We start from the raw sequence: 15,459 nt of genomic DNA on the forward strand, positions 1-15,459 counted from the left end.
TTAGTCTTTCCAAAAACACTCTGTAATTTTGTAATTGGCTTTTAAGGAAGTCAGAAGCAAGTTAATTTGACAATCCAGAGTGCTAATGTTGAGTTATAATGAAAATTACATTGAAAAGATGGACTGAGTAATTGGCAATAGGTAAAGACACTAGTATTGAATTTAAGGATCAATATGGAGCCACTGCTGGTCCTTGAGCAAAAATGACAAAATTAAAATATCTGTGGAATGCAATCAAAGAAAATTGCCCAAGAGAGCTTTCAAAATAACTATTGTCAACCCTAGATTATTTTTTCAAGAGACTAGTAAAAGCTACATTTCCATCTATCTAAATGAGTGTGGTGGTAATCAAAATATCAATTAAATTATTTTTTCTTATAACTGTTGAAAAATTCAATGTATTGCCTGCGCAGTACAATAAAAATGTTTGAGACAAAAAAAAAATTAACTGAGAAAAAGATGAACCTTTTTTTTATTATTTAGGGTGATTTTTAAATTGGAGTACTTAAAAGTAACTGGTTGTTATATATTTCTTAATAGCGACTGGTTGGCATTGCTCTGATTATAGTTCACAGGCAAGAATTTAGCTTTATTTTAAAAGTCTTCATGTCTATAGCCATATCAAGAAATAAATGCATTTTCTTATTCTGGTCCACTGTTTCACCTTCAATCTTTCATCTTACTACAGTTATCTAACTCCATGAGAACATCAAAACCTCTGTAAATGTCATTTTCCTAATCAATCATGAGTTAGTTTGTTTAGGAGCCTGAAAGTCCACCGCAGTGTGAAGAACCTTTTGGTAGCTTACTTAATGCCTTGAAGAGAACCAGAAAAGACCAGGTGATGCCCTGAGTCTAACAGCACCTATCCCTAAAGAGGCTAGAACTTCCTGGAAATGCAGAGCTGGGGCAGGCTGCCCTCAGACAGTCATATGGGGCTGTCATTCAAAGCTCAATAGCCTTCTGAAAGATTCTTTGAGAGCAAAGACAATATACAGACTCTTGAAGTTCATTTGTGGTATCTTTATATCTAGGATAAGCAAACATTTACTAAGTGTTTCCAATGAGCCAGATTCTTTCACAATATTAATATTATCTTTTATTATGAAGATATAATGATACATAACATTACATTAGTTTCAGGTGTACATATACATAATGATTCAATATTTTTATATATTGTGAAATGATTGCTAAATAAGTCTAGTAAACATCCATCACCACACATGGTTACAATTTTTTCTTATGATGAGAACTTTTAAGACCTACTCTTTTATCCACTTTCAAATATACATATAGTACTATTAACCACAGTCGCCATCCTGTACGTTACATCCCATGACTTATTTATTTTCAGTTATACTGAAGGTTTGTACCTTTTGACACCTTCACCGATTTTGCCCACTCCTAACCCTCAACCCTAGCAACCTCCAATCTGTTCTCTGTTATCTATGAATTCAATTTTTGTTTTTTTATTTTTTGGAATTTTCGATTAGTTGGTCAGTTGGTTGGTTTAGCAAGAGCCAAACCAAGCAAGAGCATACGCTATTTTCTTTTTCAGTCTGACTTATTTCACTTATTAACTTTCATTAGCATAATGCCCTCAAAGTCCATCCATGTTCTTGCAAATGGCAAGATTTTTTTCTTCTTATGGCTGAATAATACACCATTGTATATATACTACATTTTCTTTATGCATTCATCCACTGATGGACACTTGAGCTGCTTTCATGTTCAAAATATTATCATAATTGTCACATTAAACCTCATCCGCTATCCCATTTTACAGATGGTGATAATCAAGACATGCTTTCAAAGACTTGGGACAAGTATCAGAACTATTGAGGTAAATCAAGGCTACAGGAAGAGGAGGTTAAGAAAGACTTAACAGGGTACAGGTGGGTGAGGTTTGCTCTAATAGACAAGATGTTTGTAGGACTTCTTTCAAAAGAAATCTTTTCCAGCTTCTCAATGCTTTTATTCCAACTGTTTACTTAAAAGAAAATATACATAGCTCTAGTTCTAGGGTGCCTGTGCTTTCCCCACGAATACAGGGCTCCGATTAGTTTAATTTGTGGATTAAAAGTAGCTTCAAAGCTGCTCACATTTGGGAGGATTTTCTGGACCAAAGATTGAAACTGTAGGATTTACTACTAACAACAGTTATTTGTGAAATCAAAATGGCTATTCATATTTGTCTCCAGCCTAAATTACATTAGGAGGGGATAGTGGGTGTCATCACAAGATATGAGGAGAAAAAAGGCAAGTTTCATCATCAATACTTATCTCTCAAAAATTAGATCAATTTTTTTTCACTTCCCTGAGCTCCAGGTCAGCCCTAAAATAAGTCATTTGAAAAGCCAAAGCTGGAGCTAACATTCTCAAGATAATATTCCGAATAATTCTGAAAATTTTCTATCTATACAATACATTTACTTTTTGCCAAATTAAAAACAGTATGGAATATGAAGTGAGTGGGTTTATCTTTCTACTTTTTTCTTCATATGATTTTTCTGGTCAGGTCATACTTCTGACCTCTATAATTTTTCTTTAAGGAGTGACGAGATTTTAGAAGAATGCAAAAGCATTCACAGGTAAAACTTAGAATCACAACCAGAGGAAGAATAGCTCTCTGCAATGGAAAACAGGTTAGTTCTCATAGACTGTTAGGGATGAGGCCCTGATTAGAAAAGTTTCAAGAGAAAATGGGAGATGAGGAATTAAGGACACTGAAGCCAGACAACCATTTTGAGTTGTATCATAAAAGAGAACAGGGAGAACAGATCAGAATTGGGAGGGGTTATAGCATGGAGGGAGGGTTGATTCATTTCTAGGATCAGAGATCTATGCAGATGTGAATCAAAGAGCTAATGAGAGGCTGCGTTGGTTTTAAATTATAGCCCTTTTGTCCCAAACCTACCCTTCTATACTCTGAATTTAAAATTTTGGGGACTGAGACTCTGCATACTATACTTTCTCATTTCTGATGGCTCTTTGTTAAGTTCTACTATTAGAGGATTCTAAAAGAATCCAGAAGACTGTAGGAAAAGAAAAGGTCCATTCTCCTTCCTGATTCCTACTGTCCCCATCAGAGCCTCCCCAGCAATTCTTCCTCATCATGGCAGTAGTTGCTCCCAATTGCAGTAATTGGTTCCAACGTACATGTTTTATCATTCACTTCTAAAATCAGTGTCATTGCACCCTTTGCAAATATCAGAACCATGTAGGCGGTGCTCTCTCTTCTGTGGTCTGAGTCCAGGCTTTGAAGGGCACCTGCACCAGCATTACCTGACCAGGAGCTTCTTCAGAAGTTGCTGCAAGGGCTTCTCCTTCAAGCTTCTAAGTTCGAAAATCCTAGCCGCTTCCATTTGTTCCACCAGCCCAAGGGGCAATAGCTGCTTCTGCAACTTTATGTTTCCTCAGTGCTCCCTGTTAAGCGTTTCCATCTTTCAATAATATTTAACAGCTTTCCTAAAGTAAATTATGTCAGAATAACTTAGTGGTTCATGTTTTCTTGACTGAACCCTGACACAGAGTCAGAGTCAGAATTTCAAGTCAGGATTGACAGAGGTCAAAGCCCACACTTTCCCTGCTACACGATGCTGCCTTTTCATTTTAATCTTTTTGAAAAATGTTTTAACAAAAATGCAAGTGAGGATTTACTTTCCATAAAACTAAAGAGTTTTTCTGATACATATACTGACAATATGCCAGCCCTTCTTCTTGCTTCTGTTCCTCCATCCTCTCCCTTACCACCATTTGATCTTTCTTCATGTCCCATCTTTGATTATAATAGTTCCTCCTAGTGCTTGCTTTTCCAGGTCACACTTCTTTTTCTCTTCCCATTGTTCTCTGCAATTCAGGTTCCTGATTCTATAACCCATGCTCTCTGATTGGCCTGTGGGTAGAGAAGTTTGGTGTTCTAACCACTATCAAAAACCTACCTTGATATAAAATTCACATTCTTGCAGAGAGCACTGAATTAGGTATTGAAAGCTTAAAATCAAGTTTGTGCTTAGCAGTAAGCTCAATCACATGTAGAATTAACACCATCTCCCTGGCCTCAGTTTCCTCAGCTGCAAAATGAGGAAGTAATAGGAGATGATCTCTAAGAGCCTTCTAGTATCAACATGTTGCTAAACCAAAATCCTGGATATATGAGGCTTCCAGAACTTGCCCTGTCTTTTAGCTCTCTTCTTGATTCTGAGCTTTGCAGCTAATGGACTGTTACTCAATTTCCTAACATGATATAAAATTAGATTGAATTGGTAACAGTCTTTTGATTTACCCTATAGTTTTTGCCAACCCTTAGAAACATTGCAATCTAATCTCCTCCATTCCCACCTTGGCTCCTTCCTGTAAAGTCTTTAAATTGTATCGTTAGCTCACTGACTCTAATTACTTTACTCCTTTACTTCATTGGTGGTTAACCTCCTTCATCCTTGACTTCTCTTTTGAACTCATTCAGTGCCCTCCTTTAAAGAACCTCTTTTTTTCCTTCTTTGATTTCTTACTTATAACCATACACATTACAAAAATTTCCTCGAAGCCCTAGAGAATATAGTTAATTCATGTGGTAATACTGGACCTTTCTTCTTAAGAAAGGATGTCTAACAATGCCTAATATGTGAGGCAGCTGCCAAGCGTCCAAACCAACAGCCAGAGGAGTAGAATCAAATCCCAGTTCTCTCATTTATTAGGTGTCTGCAAGGACTTGGAAAAATAACTAATGTTCTTAGCCTAGAGTGCTTTTATCTAGATACCATAATATCTACTACAGTTATTTATTTAACCAACATTTGTGAGATAATGGTATATGAAAGGGTATTAATTAAAATCTTTATTCTCTCCATGGATCACCCATTCGGGATCTTGTTTCCTCTGTCTGGTTTGTCTTCACCCTTTGTTTTTTTCAGCTCAAGGATAAAATCTTTGTCCTCTCCCTAACACATGACGTTGCACGTGCTCTTCTATGCACCTGATCTTCAATTCTTTTTAAATATTGTTCATTCTATTCTATTATCCTTTGTGTCATCTCTTCCTCCTCCATTCTCCTCCCCTTCTTCCATAATGTTTTTCCCAGTACTTATTCAATTCTATTTCTTTAAGAATCAATTCAGCATTGCTCTGGAAATGTATTCTCTTTGTTTTCCCACCCTCCAACCAGGCTAAGTGGCCCTTCTCCCACACTCCCATAGTGTTTTAGGGACACTCATTCTTGCTGTCTGTGTCTATTAGTTTACTTCTTAGTCTTCTGCACTCAACTCACTTCCTTGTGGACATAGATGGATTTATCTTTATGCCCTCAAAGTCTAGTATAGCGATAGTAGGTCATCAAGAAATGCTAAAGGAAGAAAATTAGATTTTTTCAAGTTTGCGTTTTCAGGCTCAGTATTTTCTTTCCTTCTTCTTTAAGGATTATTTTTTGACAGTCAGGACCAAAACTGCAGGGTCTTTGCAGGTACAAAAAAACACACTGAGCCAAAAGAAAAACAGCAAAGAAGACTATGTATCACTGCATCTCATTAAGTAGAAAATGTCCTAAGTGGAATATAGGAGTGCATTACAAAGTCAGAGAGAACACCCCAAAAGAAGCTTTTGTTATTATTGTTGTTATAATTAATGGAAAGGAATTTGGCAGGGTCTACCAATTTTAAAGGACAAAGGAATGCCATGGGACTACTAGTAGCAGTTGATCTCTACCTTCATTTCCATCATACTGTTCAGTCAGCCAGTAAAAGTACATCAAATATACATAAGCACCATGGAGATGGGGACAGCAACTTGTGGTTAATGAATTCTGAAAGAATACCTGGAAGCTGGATGAAAAGGCCAGTGGATTAATCTTAAAATTAAGAAAGGGAGCAATATATCTTTCTTCGCTTTTTTAATAGAAGACAAAACATTCCCAAATCTCTGCATATTTAGTCATTCTTCTTTGATGATTGAAAAACAATGACTTTATTCAGAAGGCATTTTCAACGATGTGCACACACAGATGTACCAGGTATTCTCAGAGTCACAGTGTAACTTGAGGCCTCCATGCTAGGCGTGGGAAGGTGGAGGGGGTTATGACTTTGCTGCAGGCTAGAAACAGAAAAAAATAAGGTAGAAGAGCCTGAGCTGATTCACACATATCACAAAACTATTCCATGTGGTCAGCAGACATTTTTGCTGCCCCAAGAGGTTCTGAAGCACGTGAAAGAGATCCCATGTCCTGGGTGAAGGAGGCCGAGTTTAGCCCAGTAAAACCAAGCTGTGTGAAATAGGCTCAGTGAAAGGAAAAATGGCATTTTTTTTATATTGCATTTTTAAAGTACACTATCCAGTGGTGCACAGGAAGGCAAGGAGATGGACAAGGTGCTATCTGTCCTCTGGGTCTACTTGAAGGTAGGGACTGAAAATCTTGAATCTTGACAGGACAGAAGTTATTTGTATTTGGGTAAGTCTCACCCCAGCCTCAGTGATCTCCATTTGCATCATCTCAGGTTCCAGCCACCACAAACCACTTACCCTTCTTCTCTGAACACACTTGACCCATCCAGGATCTTGTTTCCTCTGCCTGGTTTGTTTTTTTCCACTTTGTTCTTTTAGCTCAAACATTGGTCTCTGCTGACTCCCTTAGGCTCCCATAGAATTCTCAGCACAATTGCTGTGTTTATCATATTTATTGAAATTATATGTTTATGAGCTTGCTTATATGTTTATGAGCTTGCTTTGCCCTAGAACAGTGATTGTGTTGTTTCATTTCTGTATCCTTGTGCTTAGCACTATATCTGAAACAAAGGCTCTCATGCAATATTTGCTGGGTGAATGAATTTCACTTAATTATGCCTCTATTTCTTCAAATCAAAATGTAGACATGAGACTACCCTGTTTCCTGGCTTCTCCTGGTCCGATAGTTAATGATTCTAAAAAGCTTCCTCGAAAGTCATGGAGACAGAGAACCTGGGGCTTATAGACCAAAGCAGAAACAAATGCTTACCGAGTACAATCTATTTAATAAAAGTATACCACTGCTATCCTCTGTTTCACACAGTTCTACTTCCTGCGACATTTGCAAGAGGGAATTTTCCCTAGGAAGTTCTGGCTTCATTCAGGACCACATCTCTCTCACATGATATTCTGAATCAGGGCTTATCTTATATCTGGTTGCCAGCCATTATCTAGCTTCTCTGAAACCAGTAGAGACAAGTGGATTGTGTCAAGTGAAATTTAGCTTAGTATATGACCATTATACAGCCCCGACCACTATGCCATGGCGGCATCATGGCATCACAGTGGGATGAATGGGGAGTGTGGAGAGAACCAGGAAGCAGAAGATCAAAGAAGATCTAAGGAATCAAACAGATGAGTCATGTTTGGATCCACCACCTGCTTACAGTGTGGCTTTGGTCAAGTGTTTAAATCTCTCTAAGCCTTGTCAGCAAAATGGGTATAATTACACCTCTTTCATCAGGTTGTTTTTGAGAAGTGCATGAAAATAATGTTAAGCCAAGTTCTCAGTCTAGAATAGAGATTCTTAGCACACTGTTTTTTAAAAAAAAATGGTATCTAGATTTGAACAGATTATTTTCTGGCCCAATCCCCTTATCTTAAACATGAGGAATCTGAGGAGCAGAAAGTCATAAAAACTAACCCAAGTTCACACATCTTATTAATGATACAGCTGGATCCAGATTTCCACACCAGCCTTTTTCCTGGATCCTAATAATACCAAGACTGTTCTAAGTGATCCCAGATTTCCATCAGTAAGTCAGCCCCAAGAGTCATTTTTATGCTGTGCTTTTGAAGCACACTGTCCAAGGGTGCACAGAAAAGCAAGAAGATGGACCAGGTGCCATCTGTCCTCTGGACCTTCTTGAGGAAACAAGACAGCTTAAAAAGAATTGTGCAATATTTCTAGTTCTATGTCTGCCACTAGAAGGGTTCATGACCTTGAGAAGTTCACTTAAACTTTCTAAACTTTAACTTTCTTGACTGTGAAATGAAGATGATGATGCATGTCCGTTCTCACCACCCCAAAGATTTACTAAACACTGTAGCTGGCTAATAATGGCCTCAAAGATATCAGATTCTGATTCCTAGAACTTGTAACCAATATCTCATTTAGAGAAAGGCTCTTTGTAAATGTGATTAAGTTAAAGGTCTTGAAATAGAGAATTTATCCCAGATTAGCTAGGTGAGCCATGAATGCAATAACATATAACCTTATAAGAGTAAGGCAGAGGCAGTTTAGACACACACAGAGAGGAGTGGATGACATGATGATAAAGACAGAGAGATTTGAAGACTTTGGGCTTAAAAGATTAAAGTGATGCAGCGACAAGCGAAGGGATGCTGGCAGCTACCAGAAGCTAGAGAAAACAAGAAACAAATTCTCTCATACGACCTTTGGAGGGAGTGCGGCCCTGCTGACATCTTGATTTTAACTATGTCCTGTCAACTATCAAACCTGTCCATTGCTATCCATTCTCTTTGCCATTGCCCATTCTCCAAGCAAGGCCACCATCATCTCTCACCAGGGTTGTTGCAAAGCCTCCCAGCTGGTTGTACCCGCTCCGATCTATTTTCCCCCCAGTAGTCAGATGGCCCTTCTAAAACACAAACTATACCATCTCACTTTCTTCTTTATTTCCCCTTGTCCTCAGGTCAAGTTCAGTCATCTGAACATGGCTTACATGGCTCTTCATGATTTCTCTAGCCTCGGTTCACCACTTACATTCTGAGGGCCATCCCTTTATATTTCCCATTGTCCTCACTCTCACCTTCCTCACTGTCCTTGAATTTGTCAAATGGCTCATGCTCTCTCTAGCTTTTAGGTCTTCTCTTTGTCTGGAACATACATGCCTCCCCCACCCTACTCCTTCCAACTCCAGCCCTAGTGTGACTAACTCCAAGTTATCCTTTCAGTTTAATGTCACATTCTCCTACAAGCATTCTCAGAACCTCATCCTCACCCCTGCCCCCAGGTTATATTTGATAACTCCGTTACATGCTTCTGAAAGTGTCAAAACACTTATTATACGGTATTATAATTGATTGTTCATTTGTCTCTCTTCACCTATGTAATGTGTGATCCAAGGCAAGGAAGCAATTTGTCTTATTCTTCACTGTTTCCCCACAGCCTAACAAAAACTTAGCATATAGTAGGCACTCCATAAACACGAAGTGTTATCAAGAGTTTAGATTAAGGTAGGCTGGTGCCTGTCTGTGCAAAGATATGAAATTCAGAGGGTATATTATCGGTTGTGTTCACAATCACCACTTTTACAGTGGCTTGATAACAGAGACAAAAATATTTTGTATAGAGAGAACCAGTCTATTTTAATCTAATTTTTAATTATACATATGTGATTATAAGCCTCATACAAAAATGCATTTTCTGAATGTACTCAATTTAATTTTAATTTTACAACAAAAGCGTCCAGGGTTGTTAAATAGTCCCATAGAGTTTTTGCCTTGATAATATCATCGAGTCTGTGTAGCAAACTTCAAGAAAGAAAAAATCCTCTCATTGATTTCTTTTATGTGTTTATTTTAAAATGCAGGACTGACTGATACCAGTGGGAGTGCATTAACAGTTTTTGGTGGACAATAAGGGATCTTTCATGGACACAGTACTGAGTTACTTATTAGTGTATTGAATTTCCAAGCACAGTGCTCCTTAGTGATTTCTGGTTCTTAATGTATTGACTTTCTGTTTGGGCCAGAGCTTATAGAATTCCATTTCACCTAGCACCATACCAGGTTACCTTATTTAATACAATTCTACATTCTGTAATATTTCCAATGAGGGGACAACCTGGGCAGTGTGCACCTTCTTGTCAGACCCTACCTCCTAGACAGTGTATTCTTCAAAAAGAAAAAAAGCATATGGTGACATCCAGTCATAGTAGAATATATGTTAAATGACTAATAGAGCACATTTTCTGAAAACTGAGATAGTTTGACATTGCTAGCAGGCAGATGAGGTAGGGGAAGAAGCCAGCCTGTGAGTTAGACAGATGTTTGGGTTCAAATTTGGCTCTATTCCTTGTTAGCTGTTTGAATTTATACAGTTTATGCTCTGAGTGCTTGTTTCCTTGTCTCTGAAATGACTATAACAATATTTACCAATAATGATTTTCAAAACCTAGCTTAGGTAAAAGTATCCAGCAAGAGTGGGAATTTAGTGATATTTAGAAAAAACTATCCATACACATCCCCTCAACTACTCACATATGGGGAAATTAAATGAATTAAAATGTGCCACATGCATGAAACTTAAAGATACTGAATGGCTTTTGTACCTTTCACTCTCTTTCCCCACTTCCCAATTTTTGCACTAGTAGAGTGAACAAGTCAAATTTGCTAACACCATGGGTGTGCTCACCAGTGCCTAATGCGTTAAATATCAATCTGAAGTGCTGACCCACATTTGATAAATTGCAGGTGATAAGAGGAGCGATCCTATAAGGTTTAGCTCAATTTTAGCAAAACTTGACACAGATGAACAATTTATCAGATCAGGAAAATGAACCTTAGGAAATCACTCTAAACTATTAAATGTCTATGAGGTAATTATTGAAATCACTCAAAAAGGCAAAAAGTGAACTGTACATATTGAACCTTCTACCAATTTAATATATGCATTTCAGTCCTCAAATTTTTTTAAACCAAACTAAAATTTGCCTTTATTTTGGAGTTATCCATGCATAAACTTTAATGAATCAAAATAGAAACAGAAAGGACAGTTTTATATTCATCTTTTTAATTTGGCTTCACACTTGAAATGAAGTTACACGGTTAGACATTTTGAATTATTATTATTTTTTTTAAATTTAGTGGCACTTTCCTGGCTTAGTATTTTGGCTTAGTATTACAGTTCAGGTTTTAATTCTATCAATATCCACCTAATTTCCCTTTTTTTTTCTGTCATTTGTGTTAGTCATGGAATTAAACATTCATCTATTAGAATTTTCCTAAAGTCCCGGCAAGTCAAACTATCGCTTTGGGAAACTAACAATGCAGTTGAATTGTTCTTTGAGTGTGGCTATGTTAAGTATGCCCCTATCGTTTACAAATATTTAATCTTTTATTTTTAAGTTAAAAATTCTGGTCATGTCAAAAGACTGAAATCAACCAGTCTCCCACTGACCAAAGAAGAAATGATAGACATAAAGATTTTAGATTTAGGTTTTGCAATCTCTAATAAAAAAAGAAAAGAAAAGAAACTAGAACTAGGCAATGGTCATTGATAGCTACTAAATAAATAAGGTTTTTAATAATAATGGATCAGCCTAACAATACCTACACCCAATGATCGATCTTACCATCACTCAGAGGCAGGGAGACAGTATGTGGTGCACCACCTCCTTACGTGGTGCAATAGAACATTCCCACACCACCTATGACAATTCTTGCCAAAAAATCTAACCTGAATTTGATCAAGGCTCTAGACCAATAGTTTACAAGAAATATTGGTTAAGGAAATGGGGAGGATAGAAATATATTATGTGATATTATAGGATTCAATAGGCACATCAAGACTATGAGAAGTTCTGCAGGACTAATGATCTAATTCCTTTAACATATAAGTTGAAAAGATATTTAAAAAAAAAAGGTTAGGTTTAAAGAAACTGAAGAGATATCAGCTGTATGCAATGGTTGGACTTTGTTTGGATTCTGATTTGAACAAATGATACAATCAAGGAAATTTGAGTATTGACCAGCTATTTAATATTGAAGAATTGTATTTTAGGTATAATAATGTTGTTTTAGTTATGTTATAAAAATAGCATTTATCTTTTAGAGTTATAAATTTTTTTTCCAGATAAAATGATATGTTTAGGATTTGCTTCAAAATAATTCAAAGGGGCTTGAGAAGTAATAAGTGTATTGAAGAAACAAGTTTGTCCCTTTGTTGATGATTGTTGAAGCTAGGTGATAGGTACTTGTGGGTGCATTATATTTTCTTTTCTACTTTCCCGTATGTTTGAAATTTTCCATAATGAAAATAAATTACAGAATTTAAAAAAGGCCAGTATCTAGGAATATAGAAAATGATTTGCCTCTTATTCTGTCCTTCCCACAAGGTACAACAAATCACCAGATTCAAACATCTACATAATTACACCATGCTCTTTGGCTAAAATCACTAAGACACGTGTAAGATGAAACTGGAATCTTATATACTTGTAGAAATATTTCTTATTCTCTAGTGCTCCTCTCCAATATTTTCCTTATATTCCATAAGGAGATAAATGGGTCACATATAAGACGTCAAATGAAATTGCCTTCCTTTGCAATCACTTCCAACTTCCACTCAGTACAAAAATCCAAATGAGTGCTATAAGGGAAATGTCTTGTGACAAGGTCAAACTAGACAGATGAGAAATATGGCTTGTGATGAAAAACTAACAGGTGCATGTTTTATTGGCATGATAAATATGGAAAAACCAGATGTGGATCCCCATATAACATTATACCAAACATTTTAAAGTATATCTTTCCCCAAAGAAGCTTTTTTTTCTAGTTCCTATTTTTGTCATTCTCGCTGAAACTTCTGCGAGCTTCTTAGGGACCAGGACAAAAGAGTTCATGGAGATTCTATTTTTACAAGAAATGTATGGAATCCTGCATCATGATCCTTGTTCAAGTGCACAAGCTTGTTTGTTCATTGGGAGTGGAGAAGCAAAGGTGGGACAGACCACCCTAGACTTCTGTAAGACTAATGAGTTTGTGATCAGCTTGTGCGCACAGCACTAGAGCAGACCGAAACTGCCTCCACCTCACCAGGAGTACAGAAAGGTCCTGGAGGCAACATAAGCAAGGTTGAGGAGCTTTTCTTTTAGCTTATTTGTTTGTATGGTTTTTTGTTGTTGTTTTTTGTTTGTTTGTTTGTTTTGTCACGTATACTTGCCCTCACTTCCAGAAATGCCCTGAGTAACAAAAGAGTGGACTAAATGTATGAAGCGGCTGTTAGTCTGGTCTACAAAGCCGCAAAGCAGAGCTGTGAATAGACTGTGAGACCCTCTAAGACAAACAATGTGCTCTGGCAACCTCTGTGTCCCCATTTGCTAGCAGAGTGCCTGACACAATGTTGCTCAATAAATGGAGAGAAGAAGTGAACACAGGAGGAAAGGGGAGAGGATGCCAGATCATCTCTATGGATATGTTGGCAGGAAAATATCTCTTTTTAAGGATCCATGCTCAGATAATCAGACTGTGCCCTCTCACAACTTTCATCCGATTGCTGAATAAATCCACACAGTTAAATTCTGGTATAATTCTTCTTCTTTTTCCATCTGGAGGATAAAATTTCATTGGATCTTGTGATAGTTAATTTTTGTATGTGTCAACATGGCTACTCTGTGGTATCCAGTTGTTTAGTTGAACATCATTCTAGATGTTGCTGTGACGGGATTTTTTTAGATGAGATTAACATTTAGTAGAATCTCAGTAAAGCAGATTAACCTCCATAATATGAATCAAACTCATCCAATTGATTAAAAGCCTGAATAGATAGATAAAAAGACTAAAGTCCACCAGGGAAAGTAGAATTCTGCCTCTAGATTGCCTTTGGACTTGAGCTGCAGCATTAATTCCTTCTTGGGTCTCCTGCTTGCCAGCCTACCCTGCACACACACACACACGCACACACACACACACACACACACACACCACACACCCTATTGGTTCTATTTCTCTAAGAATCCTGACTAATACAGCTCCTAACTGGTCTCTGCCTTCGAGCCCCTTCCCCATTTCTGCTATCTATCCCATCATCCATACAACGGAGTATGATTTCTAAAATTCAATCTGATAACACTTTTGCCCCATGAAGTACCTATTAGTGGTCCTCTATCATCTCCACTGGTTGTATTACCCTTCCCTGTGTAAACTAAACATTATTTATTTTCGTGAGGCCCTTAAACAGGCCCTACATGAGTCAAGTTCAACACTCATCACCCAGGACTGGAATACTGTAATTGTTTACTTGAATGCCCCTCTCTTTGGCACACCTCCATATGGTAGAAATGATCTCTGCTGACTGAGGTTTAGAAGAAAAACTGAGAGGGATTATTTAAATATATGCTAAGATTGTTCTTAGTTATGAGTGCAATACAAACGCCCTCAGTGTTTGAAAACATTCAATAGTTATCTTTAAGAAGAAAGAAACTTAAGTTGATAAAGGTAATACTAGGGAAACCCTACAATATTAAATTTTAAAAAGATCCTGCTAAGATTTATTTTAATCAAGACTCACCAAAAATGTGTCCAAGTTTGTGTACTTGCCCTATTTGTCAATACTGATAGATAGATTTAGAATCTATTGGATAGTAAATTAGCCTGGATACTCAGAGCTGTTCATCAAGACACTGAGACTTGAGGCTATCTTGTCATTTACAGACAAAGTCCACAGCATATTTTTGGGAGGAAGATGGCTGACAAAGTATAGTGTCAACATGCCTTTATCTCCATATTCAGATTAAAGGTAAATCACTTAGAAGTTGTATTCAACCTGGTCTGTGGCAATGGGACTGAACACTGCCACACATGACACATATAGTTTCTTCAACAATTTCATCAGAATCCTCCCTTGTGCCATTATTCATATCAAATATAAAGTTGAAAATGGCAACAACATGGCCCTAGAGTCATAATTCAGGCGGAGACAGGCTCACTCAAGTTCACCACCCAGGAAGGATACACTCAAAAGGTGGAGACCCAAGACACAGTCTTTCACTGGAACCAGGCAGCGCTCAGCAGACAGAGAAGTACCCAAATAGTTCCAGTTGGAGATAAAGGGAATATAGAAAAGGTCAGGAACTAGCCAACACCCTATTGTCACTACTCTGCAATACAATAAAACTCAAAATCTCCAGAGTCTTGTTACTCTAATTCTTTCTACAAATTGTCACAGAGAAACTGCTTATTGTGACAAGCCACTTATCTACTCTATACCTTTAATGTGTTACTGCTAATTGCAGAATAAAGATCCATAGTTCTCAGTCTGATTTTCAAAACTGTACTTTCTCTTCTCACTGGATTTATCCATTTTATTTTCTCACCCCAGAGCATATCTCGTATCCAAGACCTACCACTTCTTCATGAAGTTCTTCAAATATTCCAGCTAGTGCTACTCTGTCTGATTTCTGAAAATGTTGCATTTATTTTACAGTGAGCATGTGATTACACACAAGCAGCAGTTAACCAATTAGTGTGTGTATGCAGGTCTTAACTAACATCTTAACCATAAACTCCTTAAGGGCAAAGGCCTCAAGTGAAAAGAAGACCACCTAGCTCAACCTAGCTCAGCTCTGCCACTTACAGTGCTGTTCCCTTGGGCAATTGACTTACCTACTCTGCAACCTATTTTAGGTTTCATGTTTCAATATCATGCACATTCCAAACACCTCTCAGAGTTACTGAAGATCAAGTTAGTTTTTTAAAAAGTGCTGAAGTATTTTACAA

This window comes from Pteropus alecto, unplaced genomic scaffold, assembly GCF_000325575.1.
Source record: "Pteropus alecto unplaced genomic scaffold, ASM32557v1 scaffold25, whole genome shotgun sequence".
NCBI classification, from domain to species: domain Eukaryota; kingdom Metazoa; phylum Chordata; class Mammalia; order Chiroptera; family Pteropodidae; genus Pteropus; species Pteropus alecto.